The 20,896-nt window shown below is 40.3% G+C and overlaps 1 protein-coding gene and 1 long non-coding RNA gene across 2 annotated transcripts in view; one reads left to right on the top strand and one right to left on the bottom strand.

Annotated features, from left to right (window-relative positions):
* The window catches only part of LOC124514802 (uncharacterized), a 38,144-nt gene extending 22,541 nt beyond the window's left edge, over positions 1 to 15,603 (bottom strand). The window contains exons 1-3 of the long non-coding RNA XR_006962662.1: positions 15,479 to 15,603; positions 8,674 to 8,904; positions 7,378 to 7,492 (exon numbers count right to left, since the gene is read on the bottom strand). This is a non-coding gene — a long non-coding RNA (uncharacterized LOC124514802). The remainder of the gene's footprint in view (positions 1 to 7,377; positions 7,493 to 8,673; positions 8,905 to 15,478) is intronic.
* Positions 1 to 20,896, top strand: part of MFSD6 (major facilitator superfamily domain containing 6) — a 79,096-nt gene that overhangs the window by 30,061 nt on the left and 28,139 nt on the right. The gene's annotated exons all lie outside the window — the stretch shown is intronic.

Raw genomic sequence — 20,896 nt, 5'->3', positions numbered from 1 at the left:
TCTGGGGCGCCTGGGTGGCGCAGTCGGTTAGGTGTCCGACTTCAGCCAGGTCACGATCTCGCGGTCCGGGAGTTCGAGCCCCGCGTCAGGCTCTGGGCTGATGGCTCAGAGCCTGGAGCCTGTTTCCGATTCTGTGTCTCCCTCTCTTTCTGCCCCTCCCCCGTTCATGCTCTGTCCCTCTCTGTCCCAAAAATATATAAACGTTGAAAAAAAAATTAAAAAAAAAAACCTACAGCTCAGTTAACCTTAATTTTCTGGCTTTTATGTACAGAAAACATATTCCTTTTCTTATTTAATGATGTGATGGAAGAAAAAGGCTCTTGTGGTCACTTTGCTGCCCCCAAGAGTCTACTGGGATTCCATTCATTAATTTGTGGTCATTTACCTCTTTTGGGTTTTGATTCTGTCCATTAAATGTATTATCTTCACTACTTTTGTAAGATCCTAATAGCTTCAGCAAGATTATGCTCACTGTTCAAGTAGAACAGATATGTTTCTTTTGATGAGAATTTGGGGAGCCCAGTCAGGTGGTGGTGATTGAGATTTGGGGGCTTGAAAGTGTGATGATGACAGTTGTAAACATTTCACTGGAATTCTGTCATACAGTCAATAGTTGACAAAGAGATTATGTTTCTATGAATTGATAGTCTTTTATGTATTCCTTATAGGATCATAAGGAGGGATCTGCCTGTGGCTCTTATGTATGCACATATGTTTTTTTTTTCAATACTCTGACTGTCTTATTGTTTGTTTTTAGGAGTCTGAACCACCATAAAGATGGTAAATACCCTAATGTAGCCCAAAGTGGATTTTCTACAACTTTTTAATATAGATTCATAATGAAGAAAAATATCATACCAGAAAACAGTTTTTTAAAATAGCATGTCCAGGGGCACCTGAGTAGCTCAGTCTGTTAAGTGCCCAACTTCAGCTCAGGTCATGATCTCACAGTTTGTGAGTTCAAGCCCTGCTTCAGGTTCTGTACTGACAGCTCAGAGCCTGGAGCCTGCTTCAGATTCTGTGTCTCCCTCTCTTTCTGTCCCTTCTCCACTCTCACTCTGTCTGTCTCTCTCTCTTTCAAAAATAAATAAACATTAGAAGAAAAATATTGTAAAAAATAATAAAATACAATGTCCACTTTTGAAGTACTTAGCATTTTAACAGTTACACAGTTTGGGTCCAGTTTTTTAGGGGATAAACTAACAGTCTAACCACACACACACACACACACACACACACACACACACAGAAGTGATTTCTGGTTTTGATCTTGGATTTTGTTCTTCTCTGGAAAGTAGCTTCTCAGGCAAATAGGATAATGCTGACTATTTCCACTAAAAGAGGTAAATTTCTTTTGATGTGAAATCACATGACTTTGGAATTTACAGCAAGTATATTTCTAGGCTAATTTATGTAAAGGTGATGACTAGACTTCTTTAACTAGAAATATAAATGTATCTTAAGGATACGTTTATGCTGCTGAATGTTTTAACAGCTGTGAGTAGAGCTGAGATCAAAATACATTGCAATTAATCATTTGTAAATTTGTAAATCATTGCTATCCAGTATTAGGCCATCGCCTATGTTATTTGATTTAAATTTGTTTAAATTTTAAGGGATACAAAAATCTACTCAATCAACTCTGACTTTGCCCTAAAATTCTTGCACTCAAGGTCAGTTTTGCCATTCAAATGTCATTTGGAAGGGGTTATAGATTAACCATGCTTAGCCATTAATTACTACTTAATAGTAGCTAAGTATCCCAACGAGCTAGCCAGTCACTTGGGAAAGAAGCAAACAGCAAGAGGAAGAAAGCACAGGTTTTCCTGGTGCAAGAAGACCAAGAACAGAGAACAAGACGCTGGGCTACCAGCTGAGGACACGTGAGACAGGACGTGAAGTTTTGTCATTGGAGGAACAGCAATCAGCATTATAAGAAGGAGGAAACACTACTGTTGGGGTGCTCAGGGAAGGCTTCACAGAGGAGGTGGAATTCGAGCCTGCCATTGAAGGATTTAGAGAAGATCGTGTTTATTTACTTAAGTTTCGCTGCTTCTCCTCTCCCTTGTTCTACCATTATATTAGCTAAGTCTAGATCTGCTGGCTGTCAGCTCCTATTCTCACCCTCCGTGGCAGGGTGCTGATTTCTGCAGGCTGCTTCTCCCAGGACCTGGTCTCCTGGCTTCTGCGTGGGTTCAGCCCATCCAGTAGTTCTCAACCAGCAGACATAGGAGGAATGCTTTCAGGACTCCTGGTGCTCAGGCTGCACTCAGACCTGTTACTTACGGCTCCCTAGGGTGAACCCAGGCATTCACACTTCTTCAAGTTCCCTGGTTGGTTTCGGTTGATTTCATCCTGTGACCAAGATTGCTAGCCACCAAGCTGGTGAGAGGCACAAGTGGAGGACTAGAGGGAGGGAGGGAGGAAGGGAAAAAATCCAGGGCATTTCCTTCTTTTTAGCTCCTACAGTGTCTTCTGTGAGTTTTGGCAACTGTTTTCTTCAGTCCTTTCAGGTGGATCTTTCCCAGCTTTGGGGACTTTCCTCAGAGGCAGATCAGTGCTCAGCCACTGTGGCTCTCCGCACAGCTCTCTTCAGTCTCTACCCTGCCCCCCAGACTCTCAGTCTTTCTCCTCAGCTCTGAAGACCCCTGTGCCCTGTCAGGCAGCATCTCTCAGAGCTGCTGTACCTCCCTGTGGCCCGCCACCATGGGTGGCCCTGACCCCTGCTAACATGCCCATTCCTGTCAGCCTTCCACCATGGGCCTGCCAGAGGCTGCCTGAGTTCCCTCACCAGACTGGGCTTCTCAACACTTCCTTGCAGTTCTTGGTGAAAATGCCAAAAAGAGTGTGGACCTTAAGCAACTTTTTTCTCTTCTCATTTTTTTTAATGTTCATATGTTTTTGAGAGAGAGAGAGAGAGACCGACTGACCAACGCCACGAGGGAGGGGCAGAGAGAGGGAGACTGAGAATTCGAAGCAGGTTCCCGAATGTCAGTGCAGTGTCTGACATGGGGCGCAAACGCAGCCACCCAGGTGCCCTTGTTTTCTCATTTTTTAAAGGAGACTTAATTTTCACAGTAAATTTGTAGTTAAGTAGTACATTCTCTACAGGAGCAAGTATTTCTCTTATTTAAAGATCAAAATCCTGCATATTTGTTCAGTTTAGCGGAATGGCTATTTAGGCTTAGAGAACTGCAGGTTCATGGGATGTAGGGCCTACCACTGAAAGGACTGGGAGATTCGAGGCCAGGTGGGTGCTGGGATTAGGAATGCAAACTTTATCCTGGAGGCAGTAGGGAATCACTGCAAGGTTCAGAGCAGGGGAGCGTCATAGATTTTTATTTACTTGCAAAGCAGTAGGTAACTTTGAAGCAGGGAACCCACTGAGAGGGTTCTTAAAATAGTCCAAGGGAGAGCTGAAACAGGGAGAAATGATACAGACCTGAACTACAGCAGCACCAACAGAAATTGAGGGAAGGGATGGACTTGGGAGGTAAAATTAACAGAATGGTTTGTATGTGGGAAATAAAGTAGAGTTCCCCATGTTTCCAGTTTGGGTATCCAGTGTCCAGTTTAGTGGTTCCTCTAAATCCAACAGGAAATTCAGGAAGGAGATGCAGATTCGGGGCAATGCAATCTGAATCATAATTGGGCTTGAAATTGGAAAATCTATTTGGGAATGTCTAACAGAGAGTTGATTATTCCAAGCCTGAAGCTTAAGCTGTATCTCCAAGTCTCGGATTGGGGATATCGATTTGGGACAGTTGAAACTGTGAACACAGATAAGATCAGCAAGGAAATTTTGTGGTCAAAGAAGAGAAATGGGCTGAGGAAAGTCAATTACGGTGGTCTCCAAGATTTATTCTTATTGAAATGTTGGTCTATGCTCTATAGCTTAAAGTGTGTATTCTCATGCTTAAGAATATTTTGTGTTGGGGGAGTATGCGGTATGGTATTCACTGTAACCTTTTTCCATCTTGCTTTAGGAGGAAATGACCTTCTGAGCTCTTCTCCAATCCCATCTCTTGAGCCAGGCACCCTCTATGAGTGTTTATAAGTGGACTTAAAACATAAACAAGGAAGAGAGAAAAATAAAGGGAGAAGGAATGTAAGGAGCAGAAATAGAAAGAAAGAAAAGTAGAGAAAGGAAATGCTGTTCTCTCGAGGGGAGGGGATGGTTTCTTGTCCTTATTCATGAAAGGCACTGCCACATAGTGGTTCCAGACACAGGCTTAGAGTCCCATTGCCTGGTTTCAGAGCCTGGCTTCGCCTTTTGGAACTGTGTGGCTGTGGACAAGTTATGTAAGTTTTTGCATCTCTGTTTTGTCATCTGTAAATAGGGATACTTTTAGTACCTACATCTTAATTGTTGTTTTTATTTCTTTTAATGAAGACTAATGAGATAAAGTAGGGCAAGTGCTTAGCACAGTGGCTGGCATATATTAGGAGTTCAGTTGATTTTTTAAAATTATTACTTGGTCAATCCTCGGCTATATCATGTTGCTTATACAAGAGCCATTGACTATGACAAAAACGCAGGGGCTTAGCACAGTATCACAAGTGTACAGGTCATTAAGCCTGCAAAGTCCAAATGTTTGTGGTTTTCAAAGTTTTCAAAACTAACACTCTTTTCAAAAACATTTTGATCAAACTGAGTTTTTCTCTGCCTCCCCCTCCCCATTTTATGACTATAGATTGTTTATATACTCTCTGGTGCCATTTTTTAGGGTTTGGTAAGTATAAGCTACCATTTCTGTAATAGCTGACATACAGAGTGATTATAATTGTAACTGTCATTATTTATATGTGATAGATTTCTATTTTTTCTATTTCTCTCCCACTTTACCTTCAAAGACATTGATATCCATTTTTATAGGAAAAGCCTTTTAGAGCTATTACAAGCAAGTATAGATTCTCATTATTAAAAAGCTGTGAGCTATAGAATCTCAAAAGTAGAACTTACGATCAAGAGTTGAAAGGGAGTAATTTGCTTTTTATAGTCCCTTGAAAAGAGCAACTCTGCAAAGAAATACATTACCATGTTATAGCTACCAGGCTGACTTGTTAATAACAGCATTACTGATAATTGAGCCATTCATAGTTCAGAACAAAGGCCATTATGGCAAGGTAGTGTAAGTGAATCCAGGACTTTTATTTATTGGTGTCATATTTGGTTTATTTTCTCTTCTACCTCTGGTGGCTGGGTTGACCCAGGTGCTCACTGAGTTAAAGAGAACAGAGCTCACTCTGTATGAGCTGTAACTTGTGGTTGTGCCCTGCAATCTCACAGGCTGAGGTGATGTCTGTCAGGGTGTGCACCAGCAAGAGTAAACACCGCTCCTGCAAATTCATTACCTAGACCACACTGTGGGACCAGTTCTGCAGCCCCTGGGGTGCTCAAGTGTGACATTTTCTGTGGAATGAAAATTGTATTTTAAGGTATAGCCTTATCTGGAAAAACTTAAACACATGCAGAAAGACATGTACATGGACACTTACTTGCTTATGCAGCTTTCTAACAGTGGAAAAGAGAGTCTAAATATCTATCAACTGGAGAATAAATATGTTCAATATGGTATAGTCGTAAGATAGAAGCCTATGCAAAAGGTAAAAGGAATGGACTAGATCAATATGCCAACATGGAAAGCTCTCAAAAATATGTTGAATGGGGGGGTTGTGCCTGGGTGGCTCAGTTGGTTAAGCATCCAACTTCGGCTCAGTTCAAGATTTTACAGTTTGTGAACCCCCACATAGGGCTCTATGCTGACAGCTCAGAGCCTGGAGCCTGCTTCAGATTCTGTGTCTTCCTCTCTCTCAGCCCCTCCCCGGCTCTCTCTTTTTCTCTTTGTCTCTCTAAAAAATAAATAAACATTAAATAAAATCTTTAAGAAATATATTGGATGGGGAAAAAGCAAGTTTCAGAATGATACATAGTTTGGTACATTTATGCATATCTTCACAATACATTTTATTTTATTTATTTATTTTTAAATTTTTTTTTAATGTCTATTTCTGAGACAGAGCATGAGTGGGGGAGGGGCAGAGAGAGAGGGAGACACAGAATCCAAAGCAGGCTCCAGGCTCTGAGCTGTCAGCACAGAGCCCGACGTGGGGCTCGAACTCACAGATCGTGAGATCACGACCTGAGCCGAAGTCGGACGCTTAACAGACTGAGCCACCCAGGCACCCCTTCACAATGCATTTTAAAAGCTACACATATTTTAAGGCCACCTTGGTGGCTCAGTCAGTTAAGCATCTGACTTCATGAAGCTCAGGTCAGGATCTCACCATTCATGAGTTCAACCCAGATTCGGGCTGTATGCTAACAGCTCAGAGCCTGCAGCCTGCTTCAGATTCTGTGTGTGTGTGTGTGTGTGTGTGTGTGTGTGTGTGTGTGCGCGCGTGCGTGTCTCTCTGCCCCTCCTCCACTGGCATGCTGTCTCTCTCTCTCTCTCTTTCAAAAATGAATAAACATTAAAAAAAATTAAAAAAAATAAAAGCTACACATATTTTTATGGGTATATCTATATCAAAAGACATTTAAATTTGGAGAGGAAAAATATATTTCAAATTCCTATTAGCCCTGGACAGGATGTAGAAAGGAGGTGACTGGGATGGGGAACAAAGAGGACAAGAAGAACCTCCACTTTATCCATAATATTTAATTTTTAAAGAAAATATGGAAAAATACTCATAATTTTCCATTCTTGGTGCTAGATATATACCTTGCAGGTTTTTTCTGGATTCTCTGTTGGAAAATAGCTGAAAGCTTGTCTACTTATAGTGAATCATTATAATTATACTTATATAGAATTGTGTGTTAGTGTAACTGTATATATTTTATAGACATGTATTATATACCAATATGTCAAACATTGAGAATTTGTGCCCCTGATATGTACATTGCCCATGTGTTTACTCCTAAGTAGCATATATATAAATGACTAAAAGTGTATTTTATATAAGTATCATGGCCTCAGGTCTTTCAAATGAGATCAGATGCAAATTTATACTATCTTACTGGGAATTAATATCAAACTGCCCAACAACCATGTTTTGGGTAGCAAGTACATTTCTTTATATACAAAAAGAAATTAAGGTACCAAAAAGACAAGTGAAATCCCAAAGACCATAAAGTTTATTACAGGCAGTAAGCCCAAGTATGAGTGTTTGTACCAGTGGTTTAATTATTTTGAGTCATACAGTGCCTATTTACTGCCTTTTTTTGTGTGCAGTCAAAAATCTAAGTAATCTGACTAATTATATTTCTACTTCTCCATGGAAATATTTACCAGACTGCAATTATATAATTGTGTAGGATACTTTCAAGAGTGGATAAGAAAAGAAATTTTCTTAGAAGTTTACTACGAAGCATACCTCTCCAAAGCCTTTCCAACTGGAAGGAAGAATACTGCTCCGTTCTTATTGCTGAAGTAGTAAGCGTCTTTTCTTCACCTTTTCTCTGCTGAAAATAGCATCTCTGAATAGTAATCTATAAGCAGACAAACAGTAATTTGTTAATTTTTCCTGAAAAAGATAATCCACAGATTGAAGCTCAGACATTTTCAAAAAGAGTAAATGTTATTACATTTGTCTAGGTACTGTATCTTTGAACCATGCCATGGTGTTTTGAAGTTGACCACTGGGTACCGTGAGGAATCCTCATGGATGTAGTGTTGGCCATAGTCCTTGGCTGTGACTGTGGAATGTTGGCCAGACATTTCATTCCATTTAGAAGAATGAGAAAGAGAAGGGAGCAAATTGGTCTAGCCTTGGCTTCAGTCACCTTTTCAAGCCCTGGTAGAATTGTGGGGTAGTCTGGTAGCTATCCTGTTTCCTTTTGTTCTTCTTTTTGCCAGTCTACCTATAGGGAGTGTGTGTGTGTGCATGACCTAGGTTCAGATCTCACACTTACTGTATGTCTGACCTTGGTTAAGCAGCAATTTAGCTTTGTTAAGCCTTTTAGGTTCCTCATTTATAAAATGGGGTTAATAATTGTACTTAGCTTCATAGCATTGTGATTAAGATTAAATGACATAATGGATAGCAATGCTAAGTGCTCAACTATAAACAGTAGGTCGTATTGTTACTGTTATTATTAATTGACTCCTTCAACAAGTATTTATTAAGCACATACTAGATGACAGAGACTTTTCTAGACCCTGGAGCTATATCAAGTGTGTAGTAAGATAAACACAGGCTCCTCATGGAAGGAACTAACATACGGTTGGGGTAGACAATAAGCAGTAAACAGATTATTTTATTTCTGAGGATAATGAGTAATATATGGCAAAAATAACACAGGAGGAGGGTTCACAGAGTGACTGAGTAGAGGAGACTGTCTTAGCTTGGGTGGGCTAGGAGAAGTGACTTTCTCTGAAGAAGTGACATTTGAGTAGAGTCCTGAATAGAGGCCACCCAGTGATGCTTTGGGGCACCGAGGAAACCACAAGTGTGAATGGCCTAATGTGAGAGTGAGGACTAATGGGAAGTCAGCAAGGTGGACAGGGATCCTGCAGGGCCTTGAGGACCACATTAAAGGATAGCATGTGACACATCTAAGAGAAGTGGGAGCCATTGGCGAGTTTGAGCAAGTGGTGATATGAACAGATTTCTGCTTTTGTGTTTTTTAAAAATATCTATATGAGTGGTAAATTTATCATCATTATTTACCTTGTTCTACTTTAGAAGGGCCCCAATTTACTTCAGTCTCTGAGTTACACAGAAATTATAGGTTGTTTTCTTCTTAAGTCATAAACTGGTAATCCATGCACTACCTTTGTTGATTTAATGCCTTCCACCAATCCAGATGAAGGTTTTGAGTTTTTGTGGGGTTTTCTTTTTCTTCTCTTTCTTTCTTTTTTTTTTTTTTAGCAACTTCACAATTCAGAATAGCCATGCAATCTAGAGGATAAACAAAAAATAAACATTAAACATTTAAAAATCTCCAACTTTAACAAAAATATAATGATAGGATGATACTACAAAAATAATAATAGCTGGTATGCTACCATTTGAGTGCTTATTATGGAAAAGTGCTTACGAAGGCATGTGCTAAATACTCTATGCCACACCCTCATTTAACTCTTTTAGTGGCCTTGTGAGTTAAGCATTGGTATGTCTATTTCAAAGAAGAAAGGTTCAGAGTAGTTAAATAAGTTGCCCGTGGTGACACAGTTAGTAAACAGCAGAGGTAAGATTCAAACCCAAGCCATTCAGATCCCAAAGCTCATGATCTCAGCTACTTTATAGATTCATGGGCACAGACTTAGAGTGGCAAGTATTGCCCCTTTATGCAACCCAGTCTTACCTCTCAGTCTTCTTCTTTTCTGTTGTGGATGACCAGTGTCAGTACAATTTTTTCACCTGTTTCAAGTACCTTCCTTTATCTTCCTGGTAAGACCTCCATTCCTCTAAAATGCCCATTCTCTCAAATTATTCCTTTTACCCCCGATGAAATTCACATTTCTCCAGATTAGCTGCCTTTCAGTAGTGTGAGGATGAGAGTCATATAAAACTCACACTGAATATAAGTGGAAAAAACTAATGTTTCTCATGATGGCTGTGTATCATATAGAGTTAATTCACAATTAAATATTATGTTCACTCAATGTTTTTTTAAAAGAAAACTTTATTAAAGACCAGATCCTGTTCTAGGATACAATGTTGAACAAGATAGACACAGCACCTCTATCATGGGGGTTCACATAGTGTGGAAGACCATATAACAAACAAAAGTGTTGGGTGCTACAGAAATGTTAACTTAGGCACCTAAGACATTGGGAATGGGAAAAGAATAAAGCAAATAAAACTGAAAGTTCTTTTGGGCAGGATTTACTGTAGCTGGAGCAAGGGAGAAGTTATTTTGTGAGCTAGATACCACATAGGTGGTGGTGCCACCCGCCAAGGAAGGGAACCCAGGGAGGCGGGGAGAGGATACTGGAGTATGGACCTTGTGTGAAGCCTCTGAGACAGTGGAGATGCCCACTGTTGTATTTGTAAGTCTAGATCTTGGAAGAGAGGAGGAGGCTGGAGAGAGGTGTTTGGGGGAACACTGACTGGCATGTAAGTAGGACAACTAGCTCCATCCCATGATTTCAGTTTTCTGTAACTATCTTCCTTCTCTACTTCCCTTCAGCTAGTAGATCCATTTTGAGAAACCATTTACCCCAAATAAGGAACGTGTTACTATCAGTGTTACTTCTGGAAGCAGTGCCAACCATAGAGCAGGACTATTGAAAAGAGGCAAACTCAGTGCTTCTAAGATGGGGATGAAAATTATATCCTAAAGTCAGAACCTGAAGTCTTGATGATTATTTCTCTAATGTTCTCTTGATGTTATTCACTCATAAGTCAAGGCCTTCATCCTAGAGTGAGCCACTATTCACCCTTAGGAATGGTGGCCCCTGCATTTCCATGGGACTGGAGAAACATAGTACTGGAGGGAATATGATGCCCCAAATAGCCTAATGGCTTAGGTGTGATTTTTTGTGCTTAGGGCTTACTTGATAAGTGCAATTTAAACTAAGAAAGCAAACCCAAGACCAGCAAACAAATCAATTACTATTTTTTAATACACATGCCTGAAGGTAAAATTATTTTTTATTGCCTTAACTGAGGAATGCCACTGATAACTGGAATATACCTTATTCCACAGATTCTTGTATCTTTTAGAGGGAACCATTTTATTCTCAGTTTCCTAATTAGACTACATTAGAAAATCATTATTTCCATTTCTAATTTCTAGATCACCAATAAAAATAAATGGAAATAATATTGTAGGCTTTACAATTTATACAGTTTTCATAAATATTTTTATTGTTATAGCCACTTGACAAAACAGTTAAGTTTTGTTATATTCATTTTACAGTGGCTTGATGAGAGCCGGATAACCTCCATTGGTGGAAAAGACATGTTGACTCCCTGGGGGCCTGGGGTGGAGCACCTGAGAACCTGCAGCCAGGGTTCATGGAGCCCCAGGGTAGGTTCCTAATTGTGTCAGAGAACATGGGTATTAAGAACAGAGAAGCCTGTTGCTATGGACTGAATTGTGTCCACCCTGAAATCCATGTGTTGAAGCCCTAACCCCGAGCGTGATGGTATTTGGAGATGGGGCCTTTGGGAGGTGACTAAGGTTATATGAAATCATGAGGGTGGGGCCTTCATGATGGGATTAGGACCCTTATAAGAAGAGACACTAGAGAGCTTTCTCTGGCTCTTTCTCTCCACCATGGCAGGACACAGTGAGAAGGTGGCCATCTGCAAGTCAGGAAGAGGGTTTTCAGCAGAATCCAACAGTGCTGGCACCCTGTTCTCAGATTTCCATGTTCCAGGACTGTTAGAAAATAGATTTCTCTTGTTTAAGCCACCCATTCTGTAGTATTTTGTTATGATAGCCTGAGGTGACTAAGACCTATGTCCTAACAGAGCAAGGAGAGCCTGAGAAGGATAGAGAGGGCTGGGATTCCCAAAGATTCTAAGAGTCAGAGGATACTGGAGTAGGAGTGATGTGTAGCTTAACATTGGGATGACTGTGAGAGTGAGTCAAGCAGTGGTAAACTTCTTTTTCTGCATGTGTACTCCATTCCTGGTGTCATTTACATTGGTTGGATGGGCAGAGCCACCATGCATGACTAAGAAGGAACAGATTTGCTATGATTGCCCAAGGTCTGCCCTTCTGAATGGTGGGGTGGGGACTCAGCCCAGGTCTCTGGCTGGTAGATCCCATACTCTTTTCAGTGAATGAGATAATAATGTTGGCAGCCATCAAAGTAGATGAAGACTAGTTTCATTATTACTTGATTACTCTTAACCAAGTTACTCTTAATTATGAATAGTCTTTTGTTACTACTAAGTTATTACTATTAAGTTATTCTTAGTTCTATCAACAGGTTTTGTTAGAAATCTAGTATGTTTCAAATGCAAGTAGAATATCACAGCAAATTTTTGTGAAACAAGATTTTTAAGGTAGAATGGTCATTGGTGTGTGTGTGTGTGTGTGTGTGTAAAAGAGTACCCTTTCTTTTTTTTTTTTAATTTTTTTTTTAACGTTTATTTATTTTTAAGACAGAGACAGAGCATGAATGGGGGAGGGTCAGAGAGAGGGAGACACAGAATCTGAAACAGGCTCCAGGCTCTGAGCTGTCAGCACAGAGCCCAACGTGGGTCTCGAACTCACGGACTGCGAGATCATGACCTGAGCCGAAGTCGGCCGCTTAACCGACTGAGCCAGCCAAGCGCCCCAAAAAGTACCCTTTCAATTTCTCTGTTTGCCTCCAATCCTCATGGTCAGGGTGGAGGAGGTCTGCTGACTATGGGAAGGGTGTAGGATTTGACAGCAGAAGACCTCAAGTTGAGTCTTGGTTCTGCGATTTGTTTAGTTTTGTGACTCTGGCAACTTGGTTCACCTTTCAGGGCCTTGATTTCTTCAGCTGCAAAATAGGATTCATGAGAACTCTTGCCCTTCCTATTTCAGAAGATTATTGGCAGGAACAAATGAGATAGTAAGTGGGAAAAATGCTAAAGAATTGGAGAACATTATAGAAATACTAGTATGAAGGGTTAGGCATGGTGAGGGGCCTGCAGTAAGCAGAGGTCTCAAGGCCACTGAGGTTGATGGTCTTTTTTCCTTAATGTCACAAAAAAGGGGGAAGACGAGTGGGTTTGGACAGAATCTAATATTCAGTTACAGTTTCCTATTTTGAAAAAGAATGCAACAAAATTTCTAGTCATAAAAATGTATTAATTGACAAGTTTGGGGCAGGAGTTTACTGAAATTGTATTTTTTTTGTTCTTTCTTGAAAAACCCATAACCTAATTTTCACTTCAGGGAAAGTGTTTAGCATTGTGAGTTGGGATTACATTGAATTAAGTCTGAAAGCTAGTGAAAGTTAAAGAAAGAGAGAAAGAGAGGGAGATAGCTCAAATTCAGTGTTGGTAGGTAGAGTAGTTGACTCTTCACAGTGGGTTCTGTGGAGCTACTTTAGGGATCAAGGAAAGGAAAAGATCCGGGCAACTTTCAACCCCCTGGTGGGCTAAGCCCATCTCAGAGACCTCCCAGGTGGGTCTAGAGACCTGAAGTGTTGATGAACACAGCCTGAGTTGGTGGTTGGACCTACACAAGATGGAGACTCTTAGCCCCTGTCTTTGCTCTCTCCTTACAATCCTGTTAGGGGTGTGTGTGTGTGGGGGGGGGGGGTGCCCCTCCCTAATTTCTGTTCCTTACCCAGCCCAAGCCAGATAGTCAATTTCTGATTATTTGGTTTCAAAGTCTGTCTGCTTGGGGACAGAAATCCTGGCTCACCTTGTGTCCTGCCTTAGCATTGACACCTGAACTTTCTGGGGCTACCTCAGGAGAAATAGGTTTTTGACCCATTTTATCTCATAACAAAATTTTCCTCTTAACTTTTCTTTTTTGATCCAGGATATTGGGCAGCTGTTGACTGGCATTTGCTTTACTACTTTCCTCTTATGCCATTCCTCTTAATGATTCATCAAAGTTTAAAATGTTAACTGTCTTCTAAAGTCAACTCAAACATGTATCCAACTTCCTTGATCCAAACGCATAGCTGTTACCATAGGCATAACCACACTAGCGTCACTAGGCCCTGTCGCTACTGGTCCAATCCACAGGCGTTTCTTCAGGCCCTTGTCTAGGTCTGACTTCATGTAGGGACCCTGGAGTAGGAACACAGCACATTGTTGTTATCTACCAAAAGAGCCAAAGGGCAAGGGAGCAGGGACCTTGACTTTCACTGGCTAATGGATTTTGAGGCCCCCATTCTGCCTGTCTGGACCTCTATTTCCTTGTCTTTATAAGACGGTTGGACTTAATGGCTGTGGCTTCTTTGAGTTCTGACTCTAATGATCTAACTTTCTACTGTGGTTGGTTTTAGTATGTGAAAAACCACACATCAGACCTCACTGCTCCCTGCCCATCCCTGCAAAGACTCAGATTCTGAATGGGTTTTGCTGAGAAATCAGAAATGTGCACACAGCCATTCATGCAAATTCATCCAGGCGATGCCATGACAACAGACTGTCTGGTCAGAGATGGGAAATGTGATTTATGATAGTGGATCTGTATAGAGGATTTTCTTTCTGGAAGGCCAGTAGATTTGAATGGAAGTTAGAACTATAAAACTTGGACATTTATCCATGTACTGGCTCAGAATTTGTAAAAGACTTGGCTGCTCTTGCTGAGATGTTTGCATTTTATTTTATTTGCATTTTGTTTAATGCTAGTGAAGGCAGTTATGACCATTCCTGAGAAAAGTCTACTGCCAGTATGTCTGTGCCCTGGATGACATCACTTCAGACAAGGTGCAGCCTAGGCCCCACCATGCTGCCTGTTGTAAAAACGTATTAATTAGCACTGTTTGTCAAAGCCTTTCACTCTACATCAACCACTGGAAAAGTAAATAGCAGTCCCCTAGATAACATAAATGAATAAATATAGTTGGAGTGGGTTGTACAAACTGCTAACAATTCTTTTCTAAGGGTGCAGCCTCATGCTGACTTCAGAAGCCCAGGGCAGCTACCACTGGCATCATACATTTTATTTCTGATCCACGGAATAAATAGCTCTTGAGTAAAACACGGCATTCTTTACTAAATTTTGTTGGAATTCTAAGTAACCTTGGAGATCATTTTTGTGGCCTGAATTGTGTCCCCTCCCCCAAATTCATGTACTGAACTCCTAACCTCTAATACCTCAGAATGTGACTGCATTTGGAGACAGGGTCTTTAAAGAGGTAGTTAAGTTGAGGGGCACCTGGGTGGCTCAGTCAGTTAAGCGTCTGACTTTGACTTGGGTTATGATCATGTGGTTTGTGGGTTTGAGCCCCATGTTGGTCTCTCTGCTGTCAGCGTGGGGCCTGCTTCAGATCCTCTGTCCCCCTCGCTCTCTGCCTTCCCACACTTGGGCTATCTCTCTCTTTCTCAAAAATAAACATTTAAAAAAATTTAAAGGGTAGTTGAAATGAAGTCGTTAGCGTAGACCAGTGTCTAACATAATGGGTGTCCTTATGAGAAAAGGAGATTGGGACACAGGCACACATTGAAGAAAGACCATGTGAGGACACAAGGAGAAGACAGCCATCTACAAGCCAAGGAGAGAGGCCTTAGAAGAAACTAATACTGCTGATACCTTGATCTTAGATTTCTAGCCTCCAGAATTGTGAGAAAATCAATTCTGCTGTTTAAGTCACCCAGTCTGAGGTATTCGTTATGGTAGAGCTAGCAAACTAATACCATCACATAGGCTTAGCTTGAGCCCAGTTTAGATTTCTTTCCCCCTACTCCTCAGCAGATGGTTATTCTTTGGCCACTTCTAGTGATGTGGAACTTGCTACCTCACAAGGTAGCTAAGATCTTGTCTCACTTAGGACTCTTTCACTTGAGGAAGCAGAAAACCTTACTCAAAGGGGCTTAAGGAAAACAAGGAATGTATTGTCCAACTGCAAAGTCTAGCAGATACCTGTAGGGGTAGCTTTAATTGGAGCTCATATGATGCAGTCAGAACCTGGGTTTCTTCGTCTACCAGCTCTGCCTTCTACTGGGTAGGCTTCCTATGCCTATGCTGAAGTCCCGGGCCGGTCCAGGATCAGATCTAGCTGAAAAGAGAGAATGCTTTATTTTCTTAGTTTCTGCTTAGCAGCTAAAACAATTTCTATTGTACTGACTGCTCACAGGTCTGACTTAGGGTTAACATAGTCCCTTCCCTCCTCAGCAGAAAAGGCCTTTATGAATGTCCCTCATACAGCTTTGTCTCTCCAGTTCTCTCATGGATTTTCCACAGGGCATCTTATCCCAGACTCCCCACTATTCTTTCCCCTCCTTATTCTGGCTACTTTCTTTTTTGCCAGTGATCTCTTTAATTGTTCCCACTTCCTCCTGTGGTTTGGCCAAAGTCAAGAACAGTGAGACTATTATCTCCTTTTGGTTTGGTCATGATACTCCTTCAGCCTGAATTTTGATGAACTTGTTTAACTCCCTCAAATTTAGCTTAGGGTCAACTAAAACTCTTGAGGCCTTTTTCAAATTAATTGCTATACTAAATGTCAATGATTCTTGTTTGGAAATGATAGAATTTGTATTTTATATATACCTCAGGTCATCTCATGGAAAATTTTTAAACAAAAACTTATATGGGGTGTGTGCGTGTGTGTGTGTGTGTGTGTGTGTGTGTGTGTGTTTGGTCATCTAACTTTTACCCAAATGGAAACTAGAACAAAACAGCATATTGTGTCTTCCAAGTAGTTGGGTTCCATTAATTAAGGTTCTGTTTTGTTTTGAACATCCTTATTTTTCTACCTAAGATACACACAACCTTAAGGAAAAGTAGACAGATAAACTAAAGGGACAATAGAGAGGAGTAAATATGGCCAGGAACCAGCACAGTGAGCCAGCTGATGATTGCCGTAATTATACTCTTAGCTTATCAATCACTGAGAGAGGAAATATTTGAAGGCAGCTAAATAAAGAATGACTTAACACCAACAGAGGCTCAGACTTCACTTTTTCTAGCAGAAAAAAAAAGGAAGTATTGGTAGCTGTGCAAACCATAGGTAAATGAATAGTCTTTTTCCTTCAATCACTCTTCGGACATACAATATGGTTCTTATGCTCTGTTCTACAAGGATGGGTCCGTAGCCAGCCTGTTTAGTAGCCTGTTTAGTGATAGGCGCTTGGTGACTTGGTGTCTCTATTGATGATCCCCTTGGCTGTGCTGTGTTTGGTACGAGAGCACCACTGATTCTTTGAGGTGTGTGGCATGTATGCTAACTCTTAGTCCTCTAGTGAGATGGGCCTATGGGTACCCAAGAACCCTGTTATCTGCTAGTGCACATGTGTTGATGAAGATTCACTGCATGATGCTTCAGGAGGCCCTCAGATAAGCAAACATCAGACATCTGTTCATTGAACTATTGCTTGTTCACAGAAATGACTTAATATTATCTTCAACCATAGCCTATTAACATTAATCACAAATGGTGACAAATATGGACATCCATTTTTTTAATCATCCTAGTTCCAGGTTTTTTTAATAAATCAAATAATTATTTCACATACCTGTCTCTTATATACACACACACATAAAATTATAAGCATAATATATTTCATAGTTCATATCTTGTTCATCACCATATCCCTGGCACTTAGCACAGTGTGTTCAGTAAATATTTGTTGAGTGATGTTCTATTTAAAGTATTTATATTTTCCCTCTAGTTATTGAATATTTATTGAGTGCCTACTGTGTGCCAAGCACTGGGGATAAAACCTAGCCAATATTACATGAAATTGATCTCACCCCGCATGAAGCATACAGCCAGGTTGTTGACACACAGGTACAACTGAGATAAGGATTATGAGGAGAGGCACATGATAACAGCTGTGATCACATATAAAGGAATTAGTGAGATCGGAAGGAAGGGTAGGACATCAGGTCATACTGAGGGATAGGTTGGGACAGTAGCCCAATGGGTCCATTTGGCATTTGTGTGGCTGGAGGACAGAGAGCTAAGCAGAACATTGTACCAGATAGGCTGCAGAGAAACATGTTTTATAATAGAATCTTGTTTCTATCAGCTGCTTTGTTTCAAAGGTTCCCATTGTGTCACATACATTTTCTGATGATCCAAGTGGTCCTTGAAGTAAATAAGCACTTTCCTGAAGTCTCTAGAGAGAGACTGCCATTTCCTTTGTCCAGGAAGAATACAATAATGGTGATGCTGATTATTTTATGTCCTTTTCTTAACTATTTGTGTCTATATGGTTTACTTACATTCAATCTCACAACAAATTCAAAAGATAGCAATAATATTGAATAGTAGCTAGGATATCATATTGTTTTCATAATTTTTTAAAAGTTTATTTTAATTACTTTGAGAGACAGAGAACGGGAGGGGCAGAGAGAGAGAGAGAGAGAGAGAGAGAGAGAGAGAGAATCCCAAGCAGACTCCACACTGTCAGTGCAGAGCCCAATGTGGGACTTGAACCCACAAACTGTGAAATCATGATCCTAGCTGAAGCCAAGTTGATTGCTTAACCAACTGAGACAGCCAGGAGCCCAAAAAAGTACTAGTTTTATTATAAAATAACCACCAATTTGTCCTTGAATACTGTGAATTGCGGTTGTATAAGAAATTATAATGTCATAAACACTTTTTTTCTCCTGTTATATTTTGCTCAAATACAGAATCAAGGAGCAGGGGCACTTTGTCAAGGTGACACTTGTCACACGTTTGACAAGTGATTTGGGTTTTCCATGGTGTAGTTGTTTTCTGCTAAAGCATTTGCTTCCTACCAATCGTGTTCATCCTCTTTATAGAGAAGTTCACTTATATCAACCACCTATTCTAAAATTGCCTTTATTTCTTGCCTAATTTTATATTTACTGACTTCCTGTTGTGAAATAGGAAAGCGATGAGGTTGTCTCTGAGCTTCTTCATTATAGATGCTCATTAGGTATCTGTATCTCAGTGAGAAGCATTTTTCACCCTATTCTTCTGTACTTCCAGACCTCATAGTGCTCAGGAATATTCTAGGACTCTGAACATGTGCTTTATATTCAGTATAAAGAATTTGACCGTCCAGAAGATGATCTAGTAAAACATTTTTAATTTCTTTTTATTCCAAATCCTTAATTTCATAGGTGTGCATGAATTCATTTGCTAGGGCTGCCACAGTAAAGCACCACAGATTGGATGGCTTAAACAACTAGAAATTTATTTCCTGAACAGTTCTGGAAGCTAAAAGTCCAAGATCAAGATGTCAGCAGGTTTTATTTCTTCCGAGGAACTCTCCACTGTCTTCATCCCAGCCTTCTCTCTGAGCCTGTCTCTGACCTGTTCTGTTCTCTTCTTATCAGGACACCAGTCATACTGGATTAGGACCCACCCATGCGACATCATTTAAATGTCGTATTTAATGATATGTATTTAATGATACGTATATGTATTTAAAGGCCCTATCTCCTTATATAGTCACACTCCAAGGTACTGAGGGTTAGGACCTGGGACTTCAACATATGAAATTCAGGGGACACAATTCAGCCCATAACAGTGAATGAAATGTCAGTTTAAAATTTTTTTTAATGTGTATTTATTTTTGAGAAGCGGGGGAGGGGCAGAGAGAGAGGGAGCTACAGAATCCAAAGCAGGCTTCAGGCTCCAAGCTGTCAGCACAGAGCCCGATGCGGGGCTCGAACCCACAAACCGTGGGATCACGACCTGAGCCAAAGTTGGACATGTAACCGACTGAGCCACCCAGGTGCCCCTGCCTGTTATTAATCTTACAGTTGAGCGTCTGACTTCAGCAGGGATAATAACATCTACTCTGCAGGCTTGTTATAATTACAACACAGTGAATCACCCAAAAGAAGCACTCAATAAATTGTAGCATTATTATTATTGTTGTTATTATTAGTAGTAGTAGTAATTATTTTAAAGAAAAGCATCCAAGTACCCTCTTGTTTTCTGACAGTACTTTTATTCCAGAATTCCAAAAGAGAGACGAACACTATCATTTCGTCCTCATCAACCATTCTGGGGTAGCCAGTGCTTCAAGAAATCAGCAAGAGTAAAATTGTGAATTGTGAGCAGAAAGGCAGCATTTTGACCCATGAAAAGGGAAAAGAATTAGATATGTATTTATTGAATAGTCACTGAAAAGTATTTCAGCAACCTAAGAATCTCTTTAATACGTGAAAGGGATATTTAAACTGACATATCACTGGGAAGCTGTGTGGCATGACCTAGACCAGTGGTTCTTTACCCTGGCTTAGTATCTGAATAAACTGGGGAGGTTTCTAAAGCACAGTGCGTGGGTTCCAGCCAGAGAGATCTTTATTGAGACTAGCATGGGCCTTGACATCTGTCGTTTTTAATAGTTACCTGAGTAAATCTGATGTATAGCCAAGAACTAATGAGCTAGATCAGGGCTTAGCAGGCTTCAGCCCTTGGGCCAAATCTGGCCTGCTGCCTGTTTCTGTATGGCCCAGAACTAAAGGTGGTTTCTGTATTTTTAAGTGGTTGAAAAAAGTCAAAGAAGAATAATATTTTGTGATGCATAAAAACTACAGTTGACCTTTGAACAACATGGGTTTGAACTGTACAGGTCCTCTTATACACAGAATTTTTCAATAAATATAGTATGGTACTGCAAATGTATTTTCCTTATGTTTTCCTTAGTAACATTTCCTTTATCTTATTATTAGAATATAGTATATAATACATATAACATATAAAATACATTAATTGACTGTTTATGTTATTGGTAAGGCTTCCAGTCAATAGTAGGCTATTGGTAGTTAAGTTTTAGGGGAATCAAAAGTTATATGTGGATTTCCTACTATGCAGGGGGTTGGCACCTCTAATCCCTGCATTGTTTAGAGGTCAGCTGTCTATGAAATTTAAATTTCACTGTTCATAATTCAAATCTTACTGGAATACAGCCATCCATGCTCCCTCATGGACATATTGTCTATGCTGCTTTCACACTACAGTGGCAAGGTTGAGTAGTGGCAACAGACCTACAAAGCCTAAACTATTTATGTATGGCCCTTTACAGAAAATGTTTACTGACCCCTGAGGCTATGTCAAGGTCATCAACAGAGTTAGATTAGAACTTAAAAAGGAGACATGGGTTGTGTCATTTGTATGTTTGTGTGATGTATTTTGCATTTTAATTTCCTGTGGGCTTTTTGTTGTTGTTTCCCAGCAGAAGGACCCTTGTTGATGGATCTGTATAGCAAGTTTCTTCAGGAAATTTTTATCAAACAGGATCTAAACATATGCTTTTTTCCTCAAAACATTAAAGTACAAAGAACATAATGTCCACAGAATATGATAACCCAGACCTTTTCAACACTGAAGATCTCCTAAATCTCTTTTAA

The sequence above is a fragment of the Lynx rufus genome, unplaced genomic scaffold (assembly GCF_022079265.1).
Source record: "Lynx rufus isolate CCGP_SWC_20201006 ecotype Redwood Valley unplaced genomic scaffold, mLynRuf1.p SCAF_2, whole genome shotgun sequence".
Taxonomy (NCBI): domain Eukaryota; kingdom Metazoa; phylum Chordata; class Mammalia; order Carnivora; family Felidae; genus Lynx; species Lynx rufus.
This window is presented reverse-complemented; position numbering and strand designations above follow the sequence as displayed.